Source organism: Mus pahari, chromosome 8, assembly GCF_900095145.1.
Source record: "Mus pahari chromosome 8, PAHARI_EIJ_v1.1, whole genome shotgun sequence".
NCBI lineage: Eukaryota > Metazoa > Chordata > Mammalia > Rodentia > Muridae > Mus > Mus pahari.
The window spans coordinates 77460934-77479535 of NC_034597.1; positions in this window are offsets into that span (position 1 = coordinate 77460934).

Genomic DNA, 18602 nt, shown 5'->3' on the forward strand with positions numbered 1-18602 from the left:
AGAGAGAGAGAGAGAGAGAGAGAGAGAGAGAGAGAGAGAGATTCCATTGTTTTTCATTGTGAGTGGTTATCAACTGTAGATAGATTCTGGGTGAGAGAGGTGGTTTTGTTCCCACTTCTTCTCTTGGCTCTGGGACCCCACCAAGTCTAGGCCTGTGCAGGCTATGTGTATGTTAACAAAGTCTCTGTGATTTCTTAGTTTCCTTGGTGTCCTCCTTTTCCACTGGCTTTTTACAATCTTTCCTCCTCATTTTCCACAGAGTTTCCTAAGCCCTGAGGACTGAGTGTTTCAGGGTCTCTCTCTGAACATTGTGCAGGTACGGGTCTATGTACTTCTCTAATAAAGGCTGAGAAAAACACTGAGCTATGAGTAGCAGAATTTTGCTACAAGTTATGCTATTGCAACATACCTTTAGCAGAATGATAGTCTTTAGTTTTTCCTTAGATCCCTGACCTATCTAGTCATAGGTTCTTGGCCACTTAAGAAGTGTCAGGAATGGGTTCTCTTTCACAAATAGGTCTTACCTCAGATCACGTATTCATTGGTTGATCCACAAACTTTTTGCCACTATTGCACTAGTGGATCTTGCAGGTATGTCAGCATTATCAGTCAAAGGGTTTGAAACTTGGTTGGTCTTTGTCTCTGTCCTTTAGTAGTAGACAGAATATCTTTTAGTAACATAACACTAATTGGTAAGGCTGAAGGCTCTAGATTGTCACCAGCTCAACTTCTCTGTGTCCAATGAGATGTCTAAAGCAACTGGGCATTAGAATCAATTTGTGGAGAGCAACTGATAATCTTGGCAATAGTCTGGTTTGTTTGGAGATACCCACGGGTCTCCATTGGCCAACCACTTGATTAGATGTAACCGATTCCTGATACTGGAGATAGGTCTCGTTGGGGTTTTCTCTCCCATTATTCACTTTATAAAACCTACTGCACTAGGTTTTAATATAACCCCTCAGATGGACCTTAATTTTTTTTTACCTATCCCTCCCTGTATTCCCACCATTACCCTCTTCTGCCCTTCCCTCTTCCTGTTTGATTCCCTCATTCTCGTCTTCCCAGCCCTATTTGCTCATATCTACCATTTTTCTCCTTTCTAGGAAGATCTACTGACCCCCCATCCTGAGTTCCTCATTATACCTACACACTGTGGTTATAAACTGCCTATCAATAACTTAACAGCTAGCATCCATGTACAACTGAATATATACCATATTCGTCTTTTTGGGTCTGAAGTACCTCACTCAGGATGATTTTGTTTTGTTCTGTTTATTTACCTATGTATATCATGATTTAATATTTTTACCAGCTGAGTAAAACTATATTGTATTAATGTACATTATGTTTTTCTATTATTCTGCTTAAGAAGATCTAGGTTGTTTCCAATATCTGGCTATTATGAATAGAGCAGCAATAAACATGGCTTAACAAATGTTTCTGTAGTAGGAGGAACTGTCTTTAGGCATAAGCCCAAAAGTAGTATAGCTGGATCATGAAGTAGATCCGTGAATCCCCAGGAACTGCCATACTGATTTTCACAGTGACTGCAAAAGTTAGCGGTCACTTCATCAATAATGAGTGTTCACCTTACTCCATGTCCTATCCAACATGAACTGTTATTTGTTTTTTTGTTTTTGTTTTTGTTTTTGTTTTGTTTTGATCTTGGATATGGTTACTGATGTAAGATGAAATCTCAAAGTAGTTTTGATTTTAATTCACTCAATGATTAAGAATGTTAAACATTTCTTTAAGTCCTTAGCCATTTTATGTTCCCTCTTTTGAGACTATTCTGTTTAGATATATACCCCATTTTAAAATTGGGCTACCAGTTTTCTTGATGTCCAGATTTGGAATTCTTTATGTATTTTAGATATTAGTCTCTATATAACTGTAATTGGTAAAAAAATTTTTTTCTATTGTATATTCTGGTGCTTTGTTCAAATGAGGCTCTTTGCCTTACAGAATCCTTTACTTTCATGAGGTCTCATTTATTAACTGTTGATCTTAGTTCCTGTGCTAATGGTGTTGTGTTCAAAAAGTCTTTTCCTGTGCCAGTGAGTTCAAGGCTATTGCACACCCTCCTTTCTATCAGATCCAGAATGGCTTGATGTTGAATCCTATGATTTATTTGAGTTAAGTTCTATGTATGGTGATATGTATGGTTCTATTTGCAGTTTTCTACATGAACCTCCATGTTTGACCAGCACCATTTTTGAAGATACTACTTTTTCCCCAGTGTCTATTTCCGACTTCCTTATCAAAAGCCAGATGTATATAGGTGTGTGGATTTATGTCTGGGTCTTCAGTTTAATTCCATTGATCAATGTGTCTGTTTTTATGGCACTACTGTGGTGTGTTATTTACTACAATTCTGTAGTGTAATTTGAGGCTAAGGGAGGTGACATATTTTATTGGTCAGGATTGTTTTAGCTATCCTGGTTTTAAGTGTGTGTGTGTGTGTGTGTGTGTGTGTGTGTGTGTGTGTNGTGTGTGTGTGTGTGTGTGTGTGTGTGTGTGTGTGTGTGTGTGTGTGTGGTGTGTGTATGTGTGAGCGTGTTTACAAATCTGACATATTAAAAAGCTGACATATTACAAAGCTGACATATTACCTGTGATCTCATCAAATAACTGGGCAGTGCTCCTTTTGTTTCTATTTTTTATATTTGAGGAGTATTGGTATTAACTTATCTTTGAAAATCTGGTAGAATTTGTTATTTAAACCATCTGGCTCTGAGGGATTTTATTGTTGTTGTTGTTGCTTGTCTGTTTGTTCATTTTTGTTCTTTGATTGGCAGAGTTTTATTTACTGCTTCTATTTTATGAGGAGTTATAGGTCTGTTTAAATTGCTTTTCTGATCTTGATTTCACTTTGGTTGCTGTAATATATATATATATATATATATATATATCAGTTTTTAAAGCATCTCCTTAGGATTGTCTGTGTTTTAGCAGTGTCTGTTGTTATATCTCCCTTTTAGTGTCTTACTGTGACTGGCTTTAATGTGTCTATTAAAAGTCAGATGATCTGAGAACATGTCTATAGTCCATCCTGCTACCACAGGCCATGTTTGGATCCATGTAGCTGGGGGTGGGGGTGGCTGTTGATGTTCGTGGCCTATGTTACCATTTAAGGAAATCTTTGTGGTCTCTGTTGTTGTGCCAAGCCATGTTGATGTCTGTGAGCTATATTGCCACCAGGGGCCACGCTGATGTGTGCGGCCTGCACTACCACCTGAGGTCCTGGCTTATCTTGTCACCGAGGGCTATGATGCTATCTATACTGAGGCCCAGGGACATGTTGATATCAATAGTCTGTTCTGCCACCAGTGACCATGCTGAGATCTGTGGCATGTGCTGATTCTAGAGATCATGAAGCAATCCCTGGTCCATGCTGTTGCAAGAAATCATGTGGGAGTCCATAATCTATGCTCCTACTGAGGTAAAGGGCAAAGAAGTTACTTTTGGGGTGGTATTGATGACTGCATACTCATATATGAGAAAAAAAGGACCTGGAAGGCTTCTATGACAATCTTCCTCACCTCCCACCTCCTCCGCACACCTCAAAGTAATGTCCTAGACAGAAAGTCATCAAAGGGAACCGCTAGAATTTGTGATAGGACTGTAGCAGTGTAGCTCTCCACAACTGTTTGATGGCTTCTGGTGGGAGTATGGGTGAGGAAGGACTCAGTTTTCCTGAAGGGGGTAGACAGTGGGAGTTTAATCATGCTCCATTCAGTATATAGTCAACAAATTTAAACCACTTCCTCCTCCCCCTCTCCCCTCTCCCTCCTCATCCCCCTTCCCCTCCCCCTCCCCCTCCTGTTCTTCTTCAAAGCAGGGCATGTCTGAAAGGTGGGTATCAGACCTGGAAAAAACAGGAAGTGAGAGTGATCAGGGTTCATGATTGGAAAGTCCCCCAAAATTCAGTAAAGAAATTATATATGGAAAAAAAAAGAAAAAAAGAAAATTACAAAAGACATGAAACCATAAACCAAAAGAAGGACCAGGTGTTTTTGTAGTAGTATTACTTTATATGTCACTTAGTCTTTTCCCTTTGTAGCTTTTAATATTCTGTCTTCATTCTATATGTTTATTGTTTTGATTATTATTTACTGAGCAGAATTTCTTTTTTGGTCTAGTATATTTGGTGTTCTGTATGGTTCTTGTACCTTAATAAGTGTCTTCTTCTTTAGGTTAGGAAAATTTTCTTCTGTAATATTTTATAAGTATTTTCAGTGCTTTTGATCCATATATATGTGTGTGTGTGTGTGTGTGTGTATGTGTTTGTGTGTATATGTGTGTGCGTGTATATGTGTGTGTGTTACCTTGTTACCTTAACTGAGGTATCTCTTATGTGTATCTTTTCTTCAATATCAAAGACTCTCTCTTCCATCTCATGTATTCTGCTGTTGAGACATTTCTCGGCAGTTCCTGTTTGAATTCCTACATTTTTTATTTTCAGTTTTCCCTGACTTTAAGCTTTCTTACTAATTCAGTTTTGTCTTTCTTGTCTTGAAAGTTTTTTTCATTTCTTTCCATTGTTTGTGTTTTATCTAAGAGATTATTCATTTCCTTGTTAAGGACCTCTTTCATATTCCTAAAACTGATTTTAAGGTCCTCGTCTTGTGTTTCAGTCACATGGCTTTTCTTAGGAACTGCTGTGGTAGAGTTGCTGGATTCTAGTGGACACGTATCATCCTGGATATTGTTCATTGTGTTTATATGCTGGCATCAAGGCATCTGGGTTTTGGATGATTATAATTCTAGGTGCTTTTGACTGATTCTGGCATTGCTTGGTGGGTTTTCTATTTTTTGGTTCTATTGCCTTCTCTAGATTTGAGAAGTGTTTTGTTGTTGTTGTTGTTTGTTTTGTTTTTTGGGTTTTTTTGTTTTTGTTTTTGTTTTTTGAGACAGGGTTTCTCTGTATAGCTTTGGCTGTCCTGGAACTCACTTTGTAGACCAAGCTGACCTCGAACTCAGAAATCCACCTGCCTCTACCTCCTGAGTGCTGGGATTAAAGGCGTGTGCCACCACGCCCAGCTGAGAAGTGTTTTTTAGCTGTGTGTTACCAGGTTAGGAGTGCTTCTGAGTTTCTACCATATGTGGCCTCTGGGCATCTTGGTTAGACCTTGTTTCTAGATATTGGGAACTGTTATTCAGGAATGAGGATGGGCTAAAATGCCTGGGTTTGCCAGGAGTATCTGTGCAATCTACAGGGAATAGAGAAATAGAGGAGGGAGAGGCCCCTGCAACTAGTCTTCTATGGTCAGCAAATAAGACAATGGAATTAGTATTAAAGGATGGGAACGAGAGTGAAAATTGCCTACCTGACTCCTTGGCCTGCTTTGCCAGTGAATTTGTAGGTAGAGACATTTCATAGGTTGGCAGGTAAGACAGAGGTATGGAGTGAGGAAGGAAGGCTATAGGAGAGGATCAGCTTAGTTCTCTGGGAGTAACCTAGTGTTTCAACCATCTACTAGTACAAAGTCAGTCCCTTGAAAACATAGTGCCTTTAAACAACCAGCTCTTGCTCTGTTTATACTGTCTCAGATTCTCAGTCTTAATGCTTTTCAATAACTAGAAAGTGTTCTTATCATCATTTCTTTTTTTTTTTCTAGAACTCTTATTTGTTGTGTATTCTATTACTTGGATTCCCTAATCAGACTTCTTTCCCATGTCTTCTGAAACATTTACTTTATTCTTTTGTCTATCTTATATTCTGAGTTATTCATTTTGAAGATTTCATCTATGCTAACTCATCTCTGTTGCTTCTGAGCTTGTGCATGGTAAGACAGATCACCATGGTGGAACAAAGTTCTATATACCTCATGTAGAAGAACCAGAGAGGCACAGAGAGGGAGTGTACCAGCAGGGGAGATCTACTTCAGGGTCATGCCTCTGTTGTGTGACAGACCTCTTCTAGGAAGTCACAACTCATATACACATCTACTAACTCCAGAAAGGGACTGTGCAAGAAACCAAAATAATGATCATACCAAAGTCCAACTTGGGGCATCAGTGAAGTTTTATCGGACATCACTGACAGGAGTATAGGAATAACAGTCATCTATAGGATAGAACACAGAGACCCCAATGGAGGAGCTAGAGAAATTACCCAAGGAACTGAAGGGGTCTGCAACCCTATAGGTGGAACAACAATATGAACTAATCAGTACCCCTAGAGTTCATTTCTCCAGCTGCATATATAGCAGAAGATGGCCTAATCAGTCATCATTGGGAAGAGAGACCCCTTGGTCTTTCCCTATATAGGAGAACGCCAGGGCCAAGAAGTGGGAGTGGGTGGGCAGGGGAACAGGGTGGGAGGAGGGTATGGGGGCATTCGGGATAGCATTTGAAATGTAAATGAAGAAAATATCTAATAAAATATTTTTTTAAAAGAAAAAAAAAAAAGGAGTATAGGAATATACTTTTAGGAACAAGGATGAATTAGAAGGAGCTGCATCACTGAAAAGCCAACCACAAGATGGGTGATGACTCAGAAATGCTTCATTCCTGGTGTTCCATCTCTGTAGAAATTTCACAAAGTTCCTCAGGTTGGAGAATTTTCTCAGCAGCTCAAATGGTCACCACTCCCAACAGTTGTTTACTGCTTTAACTCTGGAGAAGGACCAAGATTCAGCTTTCTCAGAAGTTTGAAGTTTGTTTACCTCATGAGTCTCCCGATCAATCTCTCCTGTTAGGGATGTTTTAATTTGGAGGAAATTGTTATACAACAGCATCTATTATTCCATTTTTTCCTAACTAGACTCTGCCCCCAATAGCCTGGTCAGCTGTGACCTCATCAGTAGACAGATCTGTAAAGACACTCAGGATACAGTTACCTCCCTATAGCTGTGTTGGCTAGGGGGCCAACACATAAGCCATTTGGTGTATCACTTTATACCCAACCTCCTGGAAATTTGGACGCTCTTTATTTACTTTCAATCCATCTGTGTCCATCTTTGAGCTTTTTCTCCCACTGTCTGAAGAGCCTGTTTTTTTCTATTCCTTGATATCTCTGGAGTTACAAAATGAACCATCTGCTTCTTGTCAATACCAATATTTGTTGACAGATTTGACCTTCTTCTTCTCTACAGATGTAATCACTATTCCTATGTGGTATCAATCTATACTCCATAGTTAGGAATACAGACCTTTCTAGTGAAGACTGAGCAGTATTTTCCTTTGTTGTTATAGTTTGAAGATGGCTATTGAGAAGAGAGACATAACAAGTTCATATTAAAGCCGTTTTTGTTAATTGTACTTTATCGACTATAAAATTAGTCCCAGTGCATGCTTATGGGCCTTCCCGATCTGATACTAACCCACCTGCCTAGCTTTCAGAGATTATGTGATTTTATAGGCAATTTAATCACACATACTCAGAATTCCAGATTTATTGTTAGCATTTGTCTGAACGAGATATGTTCATTCCAGGCTTCTTATTCTTCTGTGACTTTATTAGTCCATCTGGTTAAGGATGTCCACGAAGCTAACTCCTACTATGCAATGCCTTTTATGAACAGAAGTACACAGTCAATTTTCTGCATACTTACAGATGACAACCAATTTACGAATGAATAACTTTGAAATCAATCATTTCCCTTATGTGTCTCCAAGTAGATGGAAATTCTTGTGGGTCATGAACTAACTGTTTTTAATGTTTCTTGTACTATAACATATTTTAATGCTCATTAAATAAATATGGGCATGAGTTAAAGATATTAAAAGCTTATCCTAATTATCTTCTCTTGGAAGATGATTTTTTTTTTTTTTTTTTAAGAAAGGATCTTTCTGAGTAGACCTGGTTGTTCTGCAGCTGGCTATACAAACCAGGCTGACTTGAAACTAACAGAGGTCTATCTAACTGTGTCTGCTTCTTGAGTTCTGGAATTAAAGGTATACAATGCTATACCCAGCAGGAGGATGGCATTTCCTTGTGTATGCAGATTAATGAATCAAGTTACAAATGTCCCTCTGGTTTGTTTAGAATTATTAAATTTAAGTATTAAATCAATAGTTAAAATAGCACCCATGACTGCCATAGACAATTCTGTGATATCCATAGGGCTCTAAGCAGGTTACATAATTTCTTCTCTGGACTGATTAACATAAATGTGATTGTAGCCAACTTTCAACTATTATCATGGCATTATAATTTGTGAGTATAATTTATTAAGGCCACTTAATTCAGTTGTGTTATAATATTGACTTTTAAATAATATACAATTATTAACTATTAGAAATATAGATTCACATTCCCTAATGATTATATACATTGTATTTCTTTGTCCAGGTACATATTACATTGTTAAATCTACATTGTTCATTATAGTACTCTCTACTTGATCTCTCATACCTATCACAGTGCCTAACACATACTAGAAGTTCGGTACATACTTGCTGAATAAGTAGCTTTCTTGTCACTGTGAGCACAGGCTTTTAGTGCTATGAGGTGTCAGAATAAAGTGGCTCAGAGAAGGCTGGGGTTGATTTTCAAACACCTTGAAGGCTGTACAGGTTAAAACGAAAGGATAAAGGCTTAACCTCAGGACCCTGAAAGCTTATCTAATTCAAATACGAGGAGACTTATCCACCAACCTCAAATATCTTACTTGGAGATATGACAGAAGGCTTAGATTTCCTACTCTGAACAATTCCTTCACTTAAGAAGTTGTCTCTTTAAATTCCAAATAAACTCATTGGGAGGGTGACAGATTTGCACATTAAAAGTTATTGCCTCATTAGCACAGATGGTGTGCTCTAACCTGAGCAGGCTGTTTCTTACTAGTTTGTAGGAATCTCACTTGCCTTGGGGAAGATGAAAACTCCCACACAGAGGCAGAACTGTGAGAGGCCTGGTTGAGTTTCTTTGAGATACCTCCCTGATCATGGATGTAATGGGGCAATGGGATAGATCAATCTATACGAGTAGGGAGCAGGGTTGGCTTCTTCTACAGACTGCTATGGTTTCTCTTCAAACTTCTTTTGAAAAATATACTAGCCATTTATTCTTTCAATGAAAGTGTAAAGGATTGAAGTTTGGGGATTATTTTGAAAAATGGGAATTTTTGAAAGGTCATTTATTTGTGATGATAGTCACTCCACTATTTTTCAGAAGTATATTTCCTTCTGAAAAATGGGTGTTTATAGACAATAAACTGTGTGCCTCAAGCTAATTATCAGTACTCATGTTAAGTATGGCTTTTTCTTTAAAATTTGGCTCATGGAGTAGATGCCATGATTAATTCATCTTTGCTGCTCCAAGTGTTTGGCTCTATGCATAGTAAGTTACAAGCCCTGAAAACTATTTACAAATGACCAAAAAGAACTGTATCTATGCCGAGTCTCCAGAATGATGAATATCTCGTTTTGTGAATCTGAATAATTTATTGTGTTTGTGAGTGACAAGGCGTTCTAAAGAACTTCTGAGTCTGCTCTGCATGTGGGAGCATACAGAAGAGGCTTCACAACCGTTTGGCACAAGCAATCGCCAATGGGAACTCTAAAACAGGAAATCAACCAGAAAATGGATTAGTTCCAACAAGCAGCACAGACTGTTCTATGTTTAGGGGTAACATTGTTTTATCTTACTTTTTAGTTTCACTTTAACTTTCATGAAATTTGCCTTTCATTTCTCTCTTTGACTTCCATTTTTCTGATATTTTTCAAGATAGCAATACATAAGCAAAAGAACAATAAGGTAAAAAATGTTCAAACAATGCATTGAGATAAAACGAAAAGTTTCTAAAAATACCTTTGAGTTAGTTTTGTGATGGGCATTTACCACTGGGTTAAAGTGTTATGGTTTATATATTCAGTGAGACTTCATTGGAGAATTAAGAATTTTTTTCCCCTTGTGAGAGATTGTCATTTACAGATAGCTTCTTGGTTAAGTATGGGAGATTTCCATTTCTCAGTGTGGTAACCAGTTTTACTTGGACCTTTGCAGTCTCACTGCATGCTGCCAGTCTCTCTGTGGTGGTATGTGCACGATTCGTATTGTGTCTGGAAGGCACTCTCTCTTTCTTGTCTTCCATCTCTACTGGCTCATCACAATCTCTCTGCCCTCTCTTTCACAAAGTTCTCTGAGCTCTGAACGGCTAGCATATTTTCTTTAAAGCCATGTTTTAGCCTAAGTGATTTCTCTCTTGGTGACCTTCCTTCGTCTAACGTCAGCAACTTTGTACATGTTTGTGAGTGTGAATGAGTGTGTGTGTGTGTGTGTGTGTGTGTGTGTGTGTGTGTGTATGTGTGTGTGTGTGTGTGTATTTGGAGGCCAGAGCTCTTTGTCATGTGTCTGCGTTGTGTGTTCAACGTCTAATGTCTTGAGACAGGATCTCTCAATGAACCATGACTTTACCTGTTCAGCTAGGCTAGCTAGCCAGCAGAACTCAGGGACCCTCATGCCTCTCCTTCCTCAGCACTGCCATTACAGGCATCTTCTGTGCTTCTCTTGGCTTTTACATGACAGCTAGGTCTTGAACTCAGATTCTCCTGTTTGTGTGGCAGGCATTTTAGAGACTGAATCATCTCTTCAGGTCTTCTTAGCAATTTTTTACACATTAAATAATAGCAGTCTCACATTACATGAGTAATTCACCGAACATGGTTACATAGACTGCCACTATTAGATGATTAAACTATATAGGCATACAGTATAGTCTCCTACTGCTGTTTCTGGAATGGATTACTAAGCTTCTGTAAAATATATCTGAGTGACCATCAGCTTGGCCAACAGCTGCTGCACTTGCTATCTTTCTGAGCTATGTGTGGATACCGATGCTGGGTGATTGCCTAGCACCAGGCAGCCTTTTCCCTATGTTCTTATTCAATATTTTATTAGATATTATTCAGTTTGTAGAAGCATATATGTTCTATCTAGGGAGACAGAAAAATTACATGCCCTTACAAACCTGAAAATAAATGGGATTGAGGAAATAAAACACAAGAAGGATCATTAAGAAATCAGAAAGCTGTTGAGAAAATTGAGTGCAAGATGCTGTCATAAAGATTTGAAATGCTGCAACAGAAGGTTTTTTTTTTTTAAGTTTTATAGCTCTCTTCATTCTGAAAGGTCATGGCAATAAGAGAGATGAAGAGTTATCCTTATGGTTGCTAATAATTTAAGACACTGTAAACAAATAAATCCTGTGGATAAGGAAATGTTTATTAGCCTTAGGAGACTTAACAGTAGTTTAGTTAATGCATTGACACTCTAGGTGGCAAAATTAGATGACAAAGATCAGTGCAGAGGAAACACAGTATCTTCTTAGAACATCAATCATCCCCTCTTATGTAGGGTGTGAGGCACTGAGAATAAGAAATACTGCCTTTCAAATTTAGATGTTTGACCAATGTAGAAAACAAACTGAGAGAATGAATATGTCCTAACTATAGACAGGAATTTAAAGATCTGCAAAGGAGATGACAGTCTTACGACAAGGAAGTGTCACAAAGGGCTTCTTACTCCTCCCCTCCCATAGCATTTGCTATGTTCTAGAATTTCTAATTGTAGAAGTGACATCTTCCTTGAACAAGTGTACTTTTGATTTTTGAGAAAAATTTAATATGTCAATTTCTCCTTTTTAGATTTATATGCTCCGTGAACTCTTTGGCTTGGATCCTAAATGTTCCTTCAAAGTGGATAATTTGAAGTCATGGTCCCCAGGTATGACAGTGTGTAGAGGTGAGGCCTTTGATGGATAATTGCATCATAAATGCATGCCTGGCTAATTTTGTGTCAACTTGACACAGGCTGGAGTTATCACAGAGAAGGGAGCTTCATTTGGGGAAATGTCTCCACAAGATCCAGCTGTAAGGCATTTTCTCAATTAGTGATCAAGGGGGGAGGTTCCCTTGTGGTTGGTGCCATCTCTAGGCTGGTAGTCTTGGGTTCTATAAGAGAGCAGGCTGAGCAAGCTAGGGGAGGCAAGTCAGTAAAGAACATCCCTCCATGGCCTCTGCATCAGCTCCTGCTCCCTGACCTGCTTGAGTTCCAGTCCTGACTTCCTTGGTGATGAACAGCAGTATGGAAGTGTAAACTGAATAAACCCTTTCCTCCCCAACTAGCTTCTTGGTCATGATCTTTGTGCAGGAATAGAAACCCTGACTAAGACAGATTGGTACCAGCATAGTGGGGTATTACTGTGACAACTTGACCATGTTTTGGGGAGGACTGTGGAAGGACTTTGGAACTTTGGGCCAGAAGATCCATTCTGTGTTTAGAGCTCTGTGAGATGTTGTGTAGAAGCTTGGAAGATAATGTTGAGAACAGTGCAGAAAATGGATGCCTGGCTTGTGAAATTTCAGAGGGGAAATTAAAGACTCTTTTCAGGGCCACTGCTATTTTGATTGTGAAGATTCTGTGGTCTGGTTAGCTGGGGCTGAAGAATCTGCTGTGATTAACAAGATACCAGAACTACTAAAGTGAAAACTTTGCATTACTGGGACTATTGATGCTGGTTAGCTGGAGCTAAGAAATTAGCGGTGATTAAGAAGAGACCAGCATCACTGAGGTGACATCTTCTGGGAAGTGTTTTCTGGAAGCACAGAGGCTTTGTTCCAGAGATAGCCAAGGTTGTACNTTGTGCTGTGACTGGACTTGGTAATGTGTAAGAGTTACTCAGGTGGTACTGGTTTTGAAGGCATGAAGGGGTCATGCAGAGCAGCCGAGGCCATGGAAGGAGGCCATTAGTGAAGGTGCAGCCTCAGTTGCAATTGATGGCCCAGGACTGAAGGGGTCATGCAAAGAAGTTGAGACTTGGCACCATGAAGAGAGGTTATTGTTGAAGTCAAGTTATAGTGGAAGACAGCAGCGTTTTGGAGATGCCAGTACCATAAGATGACCACCAAGAACAGTAGTAGCAGTGGAGTACGGGCATCTGGAGCCTAGAAGACAAGCTGTGTGCTACAAAGGACAGGCTGGGGAAATGACCTCAGCCCTTGGAGGAGCTCTGAAGTTTCGTGAGTTGGATCCCAGACATTGGACAGTTGGAATTCAATTTTTGCTTTTGATTGTGACTGTGCCCTGATATTTTTCCCTCTTGAAGGAAGTATTTTAGTGGAACCCACAGTTAAGAGACTTCTAATTGTAAAGTTTTGGATTTTAAGAGAGATTGAAATTTTAATAATTTGCAAAGACTGTGGGACTTTTAAAGTTATTTAGATCTTGGGGATGAATAAGAACTAAGGGTTGAGGCTTACGAGTAATGTGTTTGTTTGTCAAGTTGACAAGGGGTCAATTGTACTGGTTAATTTTGTGTCAACTTGACACAGGCTGGAGTTATCACAGAGAAGGGAGCTTCATTTGGGGAAATACCTCCAGGAGATCCAGCTGCAAGGCACTTTCTCTACTAGTGATCAAGGAGGGAGAGCCCCTTGTGGGTGGTNCCATCTCTGGGCTGGTAGTCTTGGGTTCTATAAGAGAGCAGGCTGAGCAAGCCAGGGGAGGCAAGTCAGTAAAGAACATCCCTCCATGGCCTCTGCATCAGCTCCTGCTTTCTGACCTGCTTGAGTTCCAGTCCTGACTTCCTTGGTGATGAACAGCAGTATGGAAGTGTAAGCCGAANAAACCCTTTCCTCCCCAACTGCTTCTTGGTCATGATCTTTGTGCAGGAATAGAAACCCTGACTAAGACACTCGGGTTAGTAGGTTTGGGAGGAGGGTTTCTTTCAAAAATTATCAGTTGGTTTTTCCTAGCCACTGGCAGCTGAGCAATCTCAGCAAAACCTCACCTTACCATCATGCTCTTCCTCACCCCTAACAGGGCTGAGAAGCCATGAACTGAAATTTGAACCAGCAAGCCTTTTCTCAGCTGTTTGTTATATCAATGAATGTTGGCTGACAGCATCTTAGGGAATCTTTAAGGAGTATCAGAGACACTTTCCATATGTTGGTGGTCAATAAAGAAGCATTTCAAGAGGTAAGAGAACAAATACTTTAATGAGAGATAGATAGGTAGATAGATAGATAGATAGATAGATAGATAGATAGATAGATAGATAGATAGATTGGCATATGTTAGAAAGCCCATTGGAACTAAGAATCATGATAGGGTAAAGGCTCAGTATGGATCACCCAAAGATACAGACCAGTTTAAAGACCCTCCTACACTTCAATTCCTTATGAGTTTTAAAGGTAGACCACAGCAATTAGAAATATCCAGATATGGGGATGTTTTTAAGTAGAAGAAAACCTCTTTATGAATTTATAGCAGATGATATCAAAACATTGTCGGTGTTATGGCATTTTTCTCTAAAATATTTTTATTAATTTCTTGAGATTTTCATACATGAAATTTAGATAATATATACCCCCTACTCCATCTTTTTCAGACCCATCCCTCCTAGATCCACCCAACTTTCTGTCTGCTTTCCTTTTTATTAGCTCACTTATTTATTCCTGTTTACTTTCATTTAAAAATTATGTTCAACTTGTGTCATATTGTAATTGTCATTTATTCACATACTCGTCTTTATTTAAAGTTTTCTAGAATATCATACTTGAGTGCTGAATTTATATAATTCTCTTCTTTAACATTTTCTTTTCCAAATCCTTTATCACACTCCTGCTCAAATTCATGACCTTTTATTTATTCATAAATTTAGAATAAATGAATAACTAAATATATAGAATAAATAAATAATATATATTGAGTACATTTATTGTTGTTCATATATGTATATATGTATATATATATATGTATATATGTATATATATTTGTAATTTGTATGTGTTTTGTTTAGAGACGCCAGGTGCTTATATGGGATTTTGCAACCTATCAATAAACTTATTTCTGGAGAAAATTGATTCTTCCATTTTCAGTAGCCATTGACTGCCTGCAGTTCTTCATCTAGAAGTGGATTCTTGTGAAATTCCCCTACCCAAGTGGGAGTGTCATTTGGTTTTGTCATTATTGAGATTTGTTTGGGCAACCATATTGTTGAGGTTTCATGGGATTTTGTAGCAAGGTTTGCTGGTCCTGTTGTTTTATAATTGTTCCACACATGCACATATACATATGTATACACATATGAACCTATATACACACAAAAAACTTCTTATACTATATTGTTATGATTATACCAACTTGTTATCTGTAATATTTTTGGTAATTTACTATGCTTAATTTTTAAATAACCATAGCCACAGATTTCTAGGAAAAAAAAATCGATCCATAGTAGGGTCAGTTCATGGTTGTAGGCATCCATTTGGAGTCATGGAAGTAGCTTGTGAAATAAGTGGGGGATACTGAAATATTTCATCTTGAAAAAGACAGTATTTTCTACTTTAACAGGAGCTTAAATTCCAAGGATTACTTCATGGCAGCTCTATTCAGATGAATATTTCTTTTAAATGACTTGCACATAGTCAAACCTTCTAAAGTTCAACTCAAATTTATGCATCTCTGACATATATAAACAGACACAATAGCTGCCATCAGATGACAACCTTAAACATCTCTCAGAAATTTCTGCACAGAAATACTCTCTAGGCAGATAAATGGCTTTGGCAGAATTACTATTCCAGTAAGAAAACTACAGAGTATATTTTGCCTCATTATGCTTAGAGTGTGCAAATGTGAGGGAAAACATAAATATCATCTGTCCCAATTCTCCAAATAGAGGCTGCAATATATTAGCAGCATCAGCATGACATGAAAACCTCTTATAATGGTCATTATTTTTGGTCTCTCCAAGCCTATTACAGAAACAATGGCATGGCGTCCATCATCTGTTTTTTTAATCAAAGAATCTGGGTGATTCTTAGACACATTAAAGATCAAACTCCATTGACTTCCAGAGTAGAAGCCTGTTCCCAACTATGGTAGTGGAAACAGTGAGGTATACAAATGGCTCCCTTTCTAAGATGCCTATTTTATGATCTTTGGACAATTTGACCACCAGAATCATGAGCTAATTACAAATATTCCATTTTTTTCCTTTGTAACTTTATCTCTTCTCTAAATGCCTGTGGGATATTTTCCTTTTTTTTAAATTTAAGGTTGAGACTCGAGATTTCCCCATTCAATGTTAGCATGTCTGTTGATGTCCTCCCTACTAACATCTGTTTCATGCAGATACTTGTCTTTACAACAGACAGGAAATTCATACAAAAAACCCCATAAGGAATCAAAATGCAGAGAACAAGAGATTATATGGCACCCAGGTTCAACTGATCCATTTACAACCCCTGCACCCAAAGTTCACAGAACTTTGCAGAAGAAAGGGCAGGGCAAGAGAACATCTGCTAAAAGACTGCATCAGCAACACAATAGCCTCAAAAATTCCTTTTCCCGTATATGAGCCAGTAGGTTCCAATATTCCTCCTCTCTCCTCATTGAAAGGATCTCATTCAAAGCTCTAGGGCCTCTGTGCCAAGATGGTACCACTACATCGCTAGTTTTCTGATCTGGTGCATTTTAAACTATGGTCTGCATGTGCCCGTGATAAGCATCACTGCTATTCTCCAGTTAAGATTAGAGAGCAACTTCACTAAGAAATTCTATTCAATGGAATTCTTTTCAGCTGTGAAGAAAAACTCAAATCAAATCATACCAAAGCTATAAAAAAAAAAGTAATGAATTTCCAGTCAAATGAATGGAACATGGAAACACACCATTTTGAGGAAGGCTAAAAATAGTGACCCTTATAAGAGGTTTTCATGTTATGTTAATACAGCTAATATATGGCTGCATCTACTTGGAGATAACTTGGACAAAGAAAAACTGCACATTTTCTCTTAAGTTTTGATCCTATCTCTGAATATTTAGATTTGAGTATAACCTGATATAACCACAGAAGCCAGAGAAATAGAAAGGATTCATTGTGAGTGACTGTGTGTGTGTGTGTGTGGGGGGGGGTAGAGAGACTGCATATACTTCTGATTAAAGGGAATAAGCAATGAGGTTATATTTGGAAGTTCAAATACAAGATGAATATGAAATGAAAACTTTTGATTTTCTTTTTAGAAAGTCAGATGTGTCAGATGGTGTTTTGTTGGGGCAAGCATGTGAAGGAGTCGTTGTTTTTGTTTTTTGAAGCAGACATAGGTAAAAGGATACTTTGTTAAAGTAGACACATAATGGAGTATTTTGTTGAAGTGGACATAGGTAAAGGTTGTTTTGCTAAAGTAGCCATGTGAGGACTGTTTTGCTAAAGTAGACATAAGTGAAAAGTTGTTTGGTCAAAGTAAACACCTGAAGGGATTTATGATAAAGGATTGTTTGCTAACAACATATATGTTGTTCATCTTACATTGCACTGTTAAGCTCTATTGTTTGTGGTGACTCCCTAGAGAAAAACACATCAAAAACTTTTTGTGAGGTGCTTGTGTGGCTTTTGCCACTTTTGTAGTCTCGGACCGCTTGGCAGAGTGATGTTCGCTAATATAGACTCATGTAGAGGTTTGCTAAAACAGATAGATGTTCTGAGGCAAGACACTTGGTGAAGCAAGACCCATAGAGGACATGTGATAGTTGGAGGGAGTATAAATAGGACTCAGTGGCCAGTGAAATGGGACTGATTAGCTTGAATAGCTAGCTTTGTAATGTTTTTTGGTATTGACTCTTCACTGATCTTTACTTTGATAAGAGATACATGGAAAAAAAAATAACATATTCTGGCATCTCTGGTGGGCCTTGTCTCTCCTGCTGACTTGTGTTGATTTGACTGAAGCCTGGTGGTTTTTGTTAGGTCTTGTTACCATTGTTTTTATCTCACATTATTAAACTAGTTTGTTGGATTATGTGTGAAGCATTTACGAGTAGTTGGAGCTGCTGTCGTTGACCTGTGAACTGAACTGTTGATTTCCTGACAAGATAGATGAGATTTGTTCTAAAACAAATTCAAAACTTTCCCTATATATTTTTTCAGTGGGTGATGGGCTAGAAGGGAGATTAAAGCACTTAAGAAATGTTATTAAAATTAGGATTAAGAAAAATTTTAAGCCAACATGAATATTTTGATTTTTATGATAAATAGTTCAAGAAGCTAGACAAACTTTTCTACTATTAATAAGACTTCACATTTATCACATTTTAAAAAAGAATATTTTTTACTTCTGGTACGAAACATTGGTGGAGACATTTTACAAACAAATTAGATTTTATCTCTACTTTCTGATTTTGTTATGAAACATAGGTGGTGATTTTTGCTGTTGATTTTGATGACATTTGGGGTCTTTTGCTCTGAATATTATACTTGGATTCATAGTATGACTTGCAGTACTAACATGGAATTACACACATATACATTTCCTGTTCTGAGTGCTCCTCTAAGTTTTAGTGGGCATCTTCTTTCAGATAACAGCTTTTTTTTTTTAAATTGAAAAGATAGAAATATACAAGGAGGTGTGAGATGGGGGACCCACTACAATGTACCAGAGACCTGGGAGGTGAGAGACTCTCAAGACTCAAAGGGAGGGACCTTAAAAGAAATGTCCAAGCCTGGCAGTGGTGGTACACACCTTTAATCCCTGCACCTGGGAGGCAGGGACAAGTGAATTACTGAGTTTGAGGCCAGCCTGGTCTACAGAGTGAGTCGAAACCTTGGCTTGAAAATGAAAAAAAAAAAAAGGAGGAGGAGGAGGAGGAG